The sequence below is a fragment of the Tamandua tetradactyla genome, chromosome 5 (genome assembly GCF_023851605.1).
Source record: "Tamandua tetradactyla isolate mTamTet1 chromosome 5, mTamTet1.pri, whole genome shotgun sequence".
Classification (NCBI taxonomy): Eukaryota; Metazoa; Chordata; class Mammalia; order Pilosa; family Myrmecophagidae; genus Tamandua; species Tamandua tetradactyla.
The window spans coordinates 159495941-159508309 of NC_135331.1; the positions used below are offsets into that span (position 1 = coordinate 159495941).

A 12369-nucleotide genomic window follows, 5' to 3' on the forward strand; every position below is an offset into this window, starting at 1 on the left:
CAGCATTTTCCCATTAAATCAATAAATATATACACAGTATCAGTCTTGTGGGGGAATAAGGAAGTCCAAATAACATATACTTTATAGTATGGAAGAAAAATCATGAATATGTTAAATTATTAAAATGTGAACACTGAATAGAAATTTAACAACTTTCCCTTTATTACATATATTGATAACAATAGCTCAAATTTCTCAGTGTTTACCTCAGTGAAATACTTTACATTTATTATTTCATTTAATTTTCCAAAGTGAGACTAAATTTCATTTTTTCCTTCAATACCTAGTGATGTGAACAAAATTATCATTCCTATTTCATAGAATGGTTAACTGAAGTTCAGAGGGCATAACCAACTTACCCAAGGTTAGATAACGGAGATCGAAACCATGGCCACCTTTTTACCTATCTCATAATCTGAGTTTCTAAGGGCTCCCTTTAAAAGACAAGGGTTCTGGAGATCCTGTAATAATAGCACTGCAGTTTCTCCCAGGTGCAGCTTGAAGAATCCACGCTAATTGTCTGAAAATAGAAAATAACATTTTCATTAATTTTTCCCAAATATACTTCTTTTAAAAGTTATGTCCTTTACTCACTTTATTCTATCCACTTCAGTAGAATTGTCTTTTATCATTGAAACCTGAATTATAAATGCTTTGTTCCTGGCAATAAGAGGTAAACGCAGTTTGTGAACATGAAAAAGTAGTTAAACTTCAGTGGGTTAAATAAGAAAGTATATTGTTTGAATGATGTATTTTAATATGTTGCTTACCGTGTATTCTAGTAACTATTTTATTTTAACTAAGTCAAAACCCCATGATGTGGAGGTTATTATTCGTTTGATGAATATTATCCTCTTTAAAAAATAGTTTATGTAGTTTAAGGCATCCATGGATTATTAAGTGCACATTGGTTATAGTTAAATGACTTGCTGATGCTCATCTATTGCTCCCTGTTGGAAGGCATGCTAATGGTAAAAACAAAATCTCTTCTGTTTGTTTAATTGTGCCCCAGGGTAGAGATGGGAATGTGTCTGTGAGTGAGAGAACACAAGTTTTAATAAGCATACAATGCAATTTAACAGTTCATAAAACAGTAAAATTTAATCCCTGACTGAGATTTATTAATTTCACTCAGCAAAATGGGCTATGGGATATGGAAGCAAGTGAGAATTAAATGAAATGATTTCAGGGGTAATAGATTTTATTACTTGATAAAGTAGGGGAATAATTCTTTTTTTTGGAATCTATCTCTTAATTTATTCTTTGGACACAATCATCTTACATAGGAAAGCTTTTGGAAACCAAATAAACGTTAAAACTACTAAAAGCTTTCGTTTAATTTTATCTGTTTAATTTCAAGAATAAAACTGTTCCACAAAAATCTTATCAAGAATATGGCTGAAATATTTTAAATTATAAATTAAAGTATTTAGCGTTCAGCAAGAATTGACTAATTAAGATTTTTTTCCATTTAAAGTGGTCCCAAAGTCAACGATGCTTGACAAAAATGCAGTTTCTGATAGTTTTATTTTTCCATATCAAGTAGCATATTAAAAAAATCCTAACACATTTTCTGACTCCGTGAAGAGCAATGGGGTTGAAGTATTACCAGAAATTAGTAATATTTTATTTTAAAATCTATACTGATTTCCTTTTTTATCACCTAAAGAAATATTAAACAATCTGAACATGCTATTAAAATGTCATAAATTGAATTCTGTAAGATTTCCTCAAGTTTAAGACCTAAAATTGTATTTTGTTTGTTTGTTCAACTCAAACAAACCGGGGTCAAGGGGCTTTATAATTAAAAGAAGGAGGTTTCCCAAAGCTGGAAGTATCTTGATTTGCATAACAAAAATAGCAGTAACTAAGTGTTGTGTGGAAGTATGTGTTCTAGTACACTGTATCATTTGAGCTTCACTACTGTAAGTATCTGTAAGTAGGACAGATATTATTGTCCCTGTTTTACGGATGAGAAAACTGGAGCTGGGAAGGTTACAATTTACCAGAAAACATATAGCTGTGTTAAGTGCAGAATAAATTCAGACCTGGTCATTGGAATTCAGGTTATAAAAGCACCCTTAAGACCCTTTTCTATATATTAAACAACAACATATACTATCATTTATTTTTGAAGATTTAGGAATGTTATTCCAGAAACATTTTTGTTTAGAATGATCCAAAATTCATGAGTAATTTCAATAATATTTCATTTTATTAAGTAAGATTTGCTTTTTAATAATCACTAGCTGGATAATTGCAGCATTTTATTCTCACACAAAAATGTACTATTAAATGTTTAGCATCTTTGGTGATGTCTCCAATTTTAATTTTTAAAATTTAAAAATTACAAAAAGTCCGTTTAAGCTACATAAATATAAATTCAGTGATACTGAACTAAATTCACAAAAAGTTGGGATTAAAAAGTATATGTAACAAGGCTAACAAAACCTATGGCTCTTATTCTGTTATTTGGAGCTGTTTCTTTACATAATGAAATTTTTAAGAACTTAAACATTGTTGCACAAAACTAATTATTCACTTGATTTTGACAGCAGTATGTTACATCGTCTGAGTAATATCTTTCATAGGAGATGCTTGATAAATATAAAATAATAATGACGATCAAATGTCAGCTGTCAGTTGGACGGGCCTTTTGGAGTCTCAGTGGTACTTTAGCAAGTGAATCTGAACACAACTGTCCCCAGACACTCAAATGCCCTGAAAACTCATATATTGACTGTCTTCCTTGACTCCAGTTAATGAGATCACGATCTTCAGGTTGGAGAGGACACAAATTAGTCTTTTCAAGCGCATATGCACACAGAAATAATCCCTGAGACCAGTATCATTATATTCCAGGGCTACAAACAGAAATTGCAAATGGTTAGGTGGCCTTTCTGTTTATGTCTGCTCCTGATCACTGATAAAGGCAAATGAAAGGAAGCAGAAGCACTTATGTCTATGTGACTCATCTGATTTCATCTGACATTACTTTTACTTTCAGCTATGTTTTTAGGTGAGACCAAGTTCCTTTGGTTCAAATATAACCAATCCATTAGGAAATTGAATGAAGAAACAAACCATATAATTGTGGCCCCTTCACTACTCCAGAGAGTTCATGATAACAAGTGTGCTTTATCCCCATTTCCTATGTGTTTAGTTTCACCACATCATCCTGCAGTAAGCCTTTCTTGGCTATAGGGTTAGCAAACTTCATACCTCAACAGTATCTTTGCTAACTCGGGCTGCTGTAACAAAGTATCATCAACTAGGCATCTTACAACAACAGAAATACATTGTCTCACTCTTCTGGAGGCTAGAATTCCAAAATCAAGGTCTCAGCAGGGCCATACTTTCTCTGAATTTTGTAGGGAAGAATCTGTTCCATACTAATCTGCTTCTAGTAATGCCTTGTTGGCAATTTCTGGCCTTCATGCCTCTGTGGTGACATGGAGTTCTTCCCCTGTCTATCTGTGCCTAATTCTCTGCTCTTTGTAAGGACACTGGTCATATTGGATTTAGAGTGTTAACAACATCTTCAAAGACCCACTTTCCAAATTATGTCACAGTTTTGGTTTGCTAAAGCAGCCAGAAATGGAATGGCTTTTAGAAAGGGAACTTATTAAGTTGCAAGTTCTACAGCCATGAAAATGTCCAAATTAAGGTACCAACAAGAGGTTACCTTTATTTAAGAAAGGCCCATGCTGTCTGAAACACCTCTGTCAGCTGGGAAGGCATGTGGTTGGTATTTGCTGGTCTTTGTTCCCAGTTCCATTGCTTCCAGTTTCTGATACCAGTGGTTTCCTCCCTAAGCATCTCTGAGCCTTCACTTAGTCTCCAGGATACAGCTCTACATTCTGGCCTGCTTAAATCTCGTGAGAAGGCACATGGCAATGTCTACTTGGCTCTGCCTGTGCCTAGACATCTGCTCGCCCCGTCGGCCCTTCCAAGCATCTCCAAACATCCGTGTCTCTGTCAGCTCTGAAGCAACTGTTCTCTAAGCATCTGCCTCTAAGATCTCTCCAAAATGTTTTTAAAGGACTCAGTAAACTAATCAGGGTCAACCTTGAATGAGTGGAGTCACACCTCCATCTAATCAAAAGTTCCCACCCACAGTTGGGCATGTCACATCTCCATGGATGTAATCCACCCATAATTGAGTGTCACATCTCCATGAAAACAATCCAATCAACGTTTAAATGCAAAACAATAGGTCTGGCCCCAGGAGATTGGATCAGGATTAAAACATGGCTTTTCTGGGGTACATAATACTTTTGAACCAGCACAGTCACAGTCACGGATCAGGGCTAAGACTTGCACATACCTTTTGAGGTGGCACAATTTAATACACAGCAAGCAGCAAGCTTTATTCTTACAAAATTGTTGCAAACATTTTGTCTTTTCTCAAGCATGCAATGAAAGTCTGTCTGTCAGAGTATTTCAGGGTTAAATTTTTAACAAAACAAGATGCAAACAGTTTTATATAAACACATCTTACCATACATAGTATACTCAAAAATTTTTTTAATTAGGTACTTCCTAATCTTCCTCAGAATGTAAAGGAATGATTTTGATTTGTATTTGCCACCAAATCTAGGTCAGGTTGACAGGACTAGCATTTCCCTGGTCTAGTTCAAGAAAGGACTAAGTCTAAAATGAAACTAAGTCTAGATACTTTGCTTGATAAGTTTTGTAGTGTTGTCTATATTCAAGTTCCCAATTACAGTTTTCTCATCCATTTAATAGTCAACTAAAAAGTGTATATGTGAATCAGAAATCAGACATCTATGAGGATTAGTTGAGAAGCAACCCAAAGTAGCTATCACCATGTAATATTTTCAGTACATTTTGCTTTATTTGTTGTCCATGTAATAGTTTCGGTTGAGAAACCTCTTGATGGCTTAAACAGTTTTCTTTTTACCTGTATGTCAACTAGAGTCAGACTGGGTAGCCTCAGTAGAAAAAGCAGATCCAAGGACTGCCTAAAAGAGGCTGTGGTGGCAGGAAAAATCATCCCGAGTGTCCCTTAGAGATGCTAATGTACAAATGAAATAATGTTGCAAAGAACATCAAGGCTATCCTCCAGAAGAGCCAGAAATGACAAAAGGACAATGCATAGTTTGAGGGTCTTGGCAGGGAATCACCAGAGCTGTCCATACTGCTTTGATTTGGTGACAATGTGATAAAATATTGATGTCCCACAATTTGTTTTTAACAACTGAGTGCTTCCCTGGGCACCTATGGTCTGGGCTGGTGTAATTGTCCTAATTCACTCATTCCCGAGAATGGCTCTGAATCTGTGGTTTCTAGAAATGGCTTAACAATACAAATTAACTGGCTATTTAAATAATGGTGGTTTGTGTATTCCAGAAGATTCACTTTTCCTGCCTATTTTAAAATATAAAGAAGTTACCATCTTATAATCATGTTAATTCATTCAACTAAACCAAAATCATCTGCATTTCTCACTCAAAGTAACCCTCTTGCTAAGAAACCATATTCACCTGCTGCTATTAAAAGTGAAGTAACCAGGGAGAATTATTTTCCTTTAATCACCCAAACGTCAAGAAATTTGGCCAAGTGCAATAGTTTAGTCTTTTCTGGAAAGTAACATATTCTTATTTAGTTTTTCTTAAACTGGATTGAAAGGAAACCCTGAAATACCCTGGCCAGAAAATTTTTTACTGAGTTTCAGGACACATTGCTTTCAGGGCTGGCTTCACAGCGATGTGACTGTGCTGTTGCTAAGGGATCCATGCTAAGAAAGGGCTCCATGCTAGTTTTTTCTTAGACAATTTTATTGAGATATAGTCACATACCATACAATCCATCCAAAGTGTACAATCGATGGAATTTAGTATAGTTCACAGAGTTGTACATTTATCACCACGATTTTAGAACATTTTCATTACTACAAAAAGAAAAATCCTAAACCTCTTAGCAGCCACCTCTCAATTCCTCTATCCTTCCCCAGCCGTACATACCCACCAGTCTAAGGTTAGCTCTGTAAATTTATTTATATTTACATTTTATATAAGTGGAATCCTGTAATATGCAGTCTTTGTGTCTAGTTTCTTTCACTTAACATAATCCTTTTTAATTATTATTTTTTAAAGTTAAAGAGGTTGTAGGTTTACAAAAATGTCATATAAAAAGTACAGTGCTCCAATATATTGTTGATACTTTGTATTAGTTTGGTACCTTTGTTGAAAACATTAAAATATTGTTAATAATAGTACTTAGTTTATATTGGGTGTATTTTTCCTGTGCATGTCATAATAGTGTCATACATTTGTTATAATTCATGAAAGAATATTCTTATAATTGACCTATTAACCATAGTCCTTAGTCCGCAACAGAGTTTACCTTGTTATACATTCCCATGCTTTATCTTCTAACTTTCCTCCTTGCTTATTAACATGACCTAAAATTTCCACTTTCACCCACCTTCACAAACATAATTCAGTGCTTTATGTTATACTCACAGTAATGTGCTGACATCGCTAGAATCCATTTCCAAACATTTACAATCAACCTTGTTAAAAATCTTGTACGAATTAAGCATTAGCTCACCATTTTCTACCCCCATTCTATCCCCTGGTAACCTACACTCTGGATTTTAACTCTTTGATTTTTCTTGTGATAATTAGCTTATATTAGTGAGCTCATACAATATTTGTCCTTTTGTGTCTGGCTTATTTCACACAACATAATTTCCTCAAGGTTCTTCCACATTGTCACATGCATAAGGACTTCACACCTTCTTACAGCTGAATAACATTCCATTGTATGTATGTACCACATTTTGATTATCCATTTGTCAGTTGATGGATACTTGGGTTGCTTCCATCTTTTGACAATTGCGAATAATATCAGTGTGCAAATGTCTGTTCAATTCTCTGCTTTCAGTTCTTCTGGGTAGATACAGCAGCAGAGTTTCCAGATCATATGACAATTCTATACTTAATTTCTGAGGAACCACCACACTGTCTCCTACAGCGACTGCACTATTTTGCATACCTCCCAGCAGTGAATGAGTGTTCCTATTTGTCTACATCCTTTCCAACACTTATAGTTTTCTGTTTTTTTTAATAGTGGTCATTCTAGTTGATGTGAAATGATATCTCATTATGGTTTTGATTTGCATTTCCCTAATAGGTCATGATGTTGAACTTTTTATGTGCTTTTTAACCATTTGTATTTCCTCTTTGGAAAAGTGTCTAAACAAGTTTTTTGCCCATTTTTAAATCAAATTGTTTGTCTTCTTATTGTTGAGTTGCAGGATATATTTATATATTCTGTATATTAAACCCTTATTGGATATATGGCTTCCAAATATTTTTACACGTTGGTTAAGTTGCCTTTTTACTTTCTTGACACAGTCCTTTGAAACAAAACTGTTATTAATTTTGAGGAGGTCCCATTTAGCTCTTTTTTTCTTTTGTTGCTTGTGCTTTGGGTGTAATGTCTAAGAAACAATTGCCTGCCACCAGATCTTGAAGATGCTTCCCCAAATTTTCTTCTAAGAGTTTCATGGTCCTGGTTCTCATACTTTGGTCTTGGATCCATGTTGAGTTAATTTTTGTAACAAAGTGAGAGATAGGTGTCTTTTTCCTTCTTTTGCATATGGATATCTAATTCTCCCAGTGCCATTTGTGGAAGATACAATTCTGTCCCAGTTGAGTGGACTTGGCAGCCTTGTCAAAAATCAATTGGCCATAGTTGTAACTTGTTTTTTTGACTTGGCCTTATTTTCCTGTTTCTTAGGAAGGCATGTAACTTTTTGCTGATATCTAAGCATCTGTTTATCTTGCTGAATTTACTCTGAAGGTCAATTTTCTCTCTTGCTTAAAGGTTTTATTGTAGACTGGCTTTGTTTTAACATTCTTTGACACTTGGTTCAATTTATTGTACACCTTTGGAATTGTCCGTGTCAAAGTGATTATATTTTTTTTCAATTCTTTTTCATCTGACTCTTGCCCTCAATGTGTACAGTTTTAGCATTGCAGTATGTGTGCAATTATGTCACACTAGTATAGAGCTTTCTTTCCTCTGATCCTTCTCCTGTAATCTTGACCTGTTTTGTTTGTTTGTTTGCTTTTGCCTCTATAATTTCTTTTTTACACTACTTTCATTGCTACTTTTGCCTGGATGGCAAATTCCTCAGACGAGGATTACCCCAGAAAGCACTTTCCCAAGTCAGTATTTCCTATCCAAAACAGGTGCAGGGACCCAAAAAAGGGGTGCAGACTAGCTCCAATGAGCCCTATGAAGAGGGTCAGGAAAACCTCTAAAGCCTTTTTGACAAATCCTCAAAGCTGCACTTCCCAGACCTGCCTTGCTGATGGTGCCCTGCAGCAAACTGTTTCCCACAACCCTACAGAGACCCCTGTGTCTTTCAACTGCCGCTGCCTCCGTCCGTGCTGGGGGTGGGGTTGAAACAATGGCTGTGGTATCCCTTTCAGGGGCATGTTAAAACAGAAGCTCAGAGCTATGTCCCAGTGACCCAGATTCGCCGATTAAAAGCCATGATCAATGTTCGGCCATGCCCCACCCCCACCTCTGTTCTTGAGGAAGACTTCCACATCCCTCCCCATCTACAACAGCTAGCCAGAGACTAGACCCAAGGTGGCCCTGCCTTGGGAGTGGGGGATGGACTAGCAGCCATGATGGAGTGGCCTGCTCATAGTTCCTTACCACAGTTTCTCAGCCTCTTCCTCTCACTCTTCCCAGGATTCTATACAGTGCACTCCTGGTCTCTGTTGGTTCAATAGTTGCTGTTCACTAGCTATTTTGGAGGGCAAGGAGCTCCCTACTCCACCATCTTCTCCAGAAATCCTGCTTTAGCATTTTAACTGGCCTCCCAACTTCTGCTTCTTGCCTCACTTCAATAAGATCTTCATGATTAAGACTGTACCCTTCTCCACAGGACTTCCTCCAAGCTTACTTCATGAACTATTTTTCATCTCCCCATGCTAGTTTTAAAGTTTTCCTCTTGCCATCTTCTGATTCTTAATAATTTTTGAACAAAGGGCTCCATATTTTTATTTTTTACTGAGCCCTACAAATTGTGTATTCAGTTCTGTTTATTCCTTTAAAAAAATAGAACTGTTGTTTGTACAATTAACTAAATCTAAGAGCCAAGGTAAGTTATGAATGAGTTGTCTGAATTGACAGTAGGAAAGATAAACATTTGCCTTTCAGGAGGGTGAATTCAAATTTGGCAAAGGAAAGGAAAGTTTTCCTTCCCCTGCCTTGATTTCACTATTTCATGGTTCTACTTCTGTATCCATGACCTTCATCTCATGGTATTTTTTTATTAGTCCTTAAATGACTGAATTTCCAGGCTCTCTTCTCCCATTTTACCTTTACCTCCAGGTGTCATTTGCTTCCATTCTTCAATCCTTCTTCCTGTGCTGATGATGCCCAAATTTATCTTCCTAGCCAAAACCTGTCTCCTGAGCCTTGAACTCATCTATCCAACCATCTCCTGGACGCTTCTACTTGCAAGTTTCAGAGACAACTCATATTTACGATTATCTTTCCAACTGAAAACTCCCCCTGGGTTTCCCATTTGTTCCTTCATTCAAATATTCAATATACATTTTTTTTTCAGAATCTTCTGTGTGGTAGGCATCATTCTACTGATGGGATTTATGTCACTTAGTAAAATAAAATCCCTGTGCATGTGGAGACTATGCTCTAGAAGGAAAATATAAGCAGAGTAAGTGTGTGTGTGTGTGTGTGTGGGTGTGGGTGTGTGTGCATGTAGTCATATAGTACTAAGTGCTGAAGGAAAGTAAGGCAGGGAAAGGTAATAAATAATTACTTTGAGGAAAAGTTTCTGATGGTATCTATTCAGATTATCTTATCTCAGTGAATATAATCATCATCATCCATTGGCCCAAATAATAAATCTGAGTGTCATTACAATTCTCTCCATTCATCATTATTCCTTTCAACTCCCCAATATTTTTGATCAAGGACCAAGTCTATTTCTAAATATTTCTTAAATTCATCAGTGTCTCTTCCCTGCTCTCAATATGCTCTTCTAAGCTATTTTCATGAACATTGGGATTATTTTTACAAATGTCCTAAATACTAGTCTTGCCTCTAGTTTTCAATTATTCACCTTAGTTCCAAGGTGTGGTCCTTCCTGAAAGTAGACTTGATCATTTTTCTCCCTTGGAAACATTTTAATGGCTTCCCCTCATCCCACAGATAAAATCCATGCTCCTGGGTGTGACTGACAAGAGCCTTGATCTGTTTTTCATCTGCTACTCCAGCCTAATCATCCATCATCACTAAAACACCCCTGCCCCTCAGCCGTAGGGAACCATTTTCAGCAACTCAGAGCTATCTTGCTTTCTTTTTCTTTTTGAGTTGTCACACATTCTTCTCCCTCTTCACCTGACTAACCCTTAAGCTTTCTTATTTTCAGTATCATTTTCTCCTGAAAGCCTTCTTTGACATCAGATTAAGTGAGGGTTCCTGGTACATGCCTCCTTAGCATCCTGTAGTCATCCTTGTTTCAATTTTATCATTTAAAACACTTCATTTTTATCATATCTTCAATTGCCTACATTTTACTATCTATATACAATGGAAATGCAGGTACCATATTTATTTTGCTCATAGTTATATCTGTAGTATTAGCATAGTGCCTAGCACAGGGCATCTGATTACCAAATGCATGTGTACTATTTCTGTGTTTCTCTGAATCTAAATGACTGTGTGTGTGTGTGTCTATATGTATATATATATGCATACACACACACACACATATATCTATGCATACACACATATATTTTAATGTACTATTATCAAAACACAGATGATGATAGCAATTTAACACAGATCACATTAAGATTTTAATAGTTGGCGTTTTTCTAGGAAAAGTAGTGGAATGAGTCTATTATTTCAGATAGGAATTCATTTTTAGGCAGCGCATTTATTTCCTCTTTTGCAAAAGCTACCTAGGTTAGTTTTGGACTTAATCTGCTTAACCCAGAGGCAGAGACCTGGTATACTCCTCAGAGAGAAAAATTGAAGATACTTTTCTCCTTTAGGAAGAATTTTCTTATGAAATCAGTTGCTCTCTCTGCCTTTCCATAAAACAGGAATGAACCTATAGTCTGTATTCTTTTCTTTTTTAATATGAAATGCTTCAAAAATTTGGGTGTCATCCTTGCTCAAGGGCCTTGCTAATCTTCTCTGTATCGTTCCAATTTCAGTATATGTGCTGCCGAAGCAAGCATGTAGTCTGTATTCTTGAAACTCTGTAGAAATGGTTGGTTCTACTTTTACATAGGATTAACCTGGATGCAAATGATAAAGGAAGTCCCTATATTTGGAATTTAGGGTCATAGGAAATTTAGATTTTCCTAAATATTTACTGAGGCCTAATTTCTCAATCACAAGTACAGACTAAATCTCAAAATGTATTATATGTGCTTAATCCCATTAAAATTTAAATTAAACAGTTCTTGAAAAAACCATATTTTAAGCAACCTTTATTTTGCAAGGTATATTGATTAGAATAAGGAACTATAAGCATTAATTTAAGACATGTTTAATAAGGATAGATTATTTATTTATTATAAGAAAATGATGAGCAAATATTGGTATCATTGGGGTAATTTTTGTCTGATATAATGAATGCACTTGTTCCACTCATGCTTATGAAAGCTGCTTCAGGTATTTGGAGATGTGCTTTCAAGTACGTTGATAAAATCATTCTTAATATTTAATATATATATATATTTAATATATATAATTAAATATGTTAAATATAATATGTATATTTGAGTTACATAGCCATGTTATTAAATGTAATTTTCTAATAATGTCTCGAACTTTTTTAAATTGTATGATTGAAAGTCAAATATCTTTGAGAATATAAAGATAACCTAAACAGTTCTTGAAAGAACTGTTCAAGTTCTTTTGTAATAAAGTTTAGTATAAATAAATACATAAAAAAAACTATGTTTAAAAGCATCTATTCATGGCATGTAATTGTCAAACTGTATTTTAGGAAAATACTGCATGTTTTTATTTCTAAAAGGCTTCCGGGAGTTTTATCCTCTATTGCTGAGCTGCCTGAAAATAACTTTGCTGGTAAAAAAAGAGAAAGCATATTAGTACTTTTGCAAATGAGCCCCATTCTTAGCGAGAACTGCTGTAATTTTATTTAGTAGCTTGGAGATTCATTTGCAGGAAACAGACACCATGTTAATTAACAGAACAATGCTTGTGGAAAAGCTTTAAGATACTACTTGATTAATCATTTATTCCTTTTAGTTTTTTTTTTTTATTAGAGAAGTTGTGAGCTTAGAGAAAAATCACACGAAAAATACAGGGCCCCCT

At 35.4% G+C, this 12369-nt stretch overlaps 1 protein-coding gene, 1 non-coding gene and 1 pseudogene across 19 annotated transcripts in view; 2 read left to right on the plus strand and 1 right to left on the minus strand.

The window, feature by feature from the left end:
• GRIK2 (glutamate ionotropic receptor kainate type subunit 2) overlaps positions 1-12369 on the plus strand; it is a 1225242-nt gene that overhangs the window by 906970 nt on the left and 305903 nt on the right. The gene's annotated exons all lie outside the window — the stretch shown is intronic.
• The window catches only part of LOC143682423 (uncharacterized), an 89074-nt pseudogene that overhangs the window by 58705 nt on the left and 18000 nt on the right, over positions 1-12369 (plus strand).
• Positions 11155-11261, minus strand: LOC143685340 (U6 spliceosomal RNA). Its single transcript, XR_013176586.1, has one exon. It is a non-coding gene; the product is annotated as a U6 spliceosomal RNA (small nuclear RNA).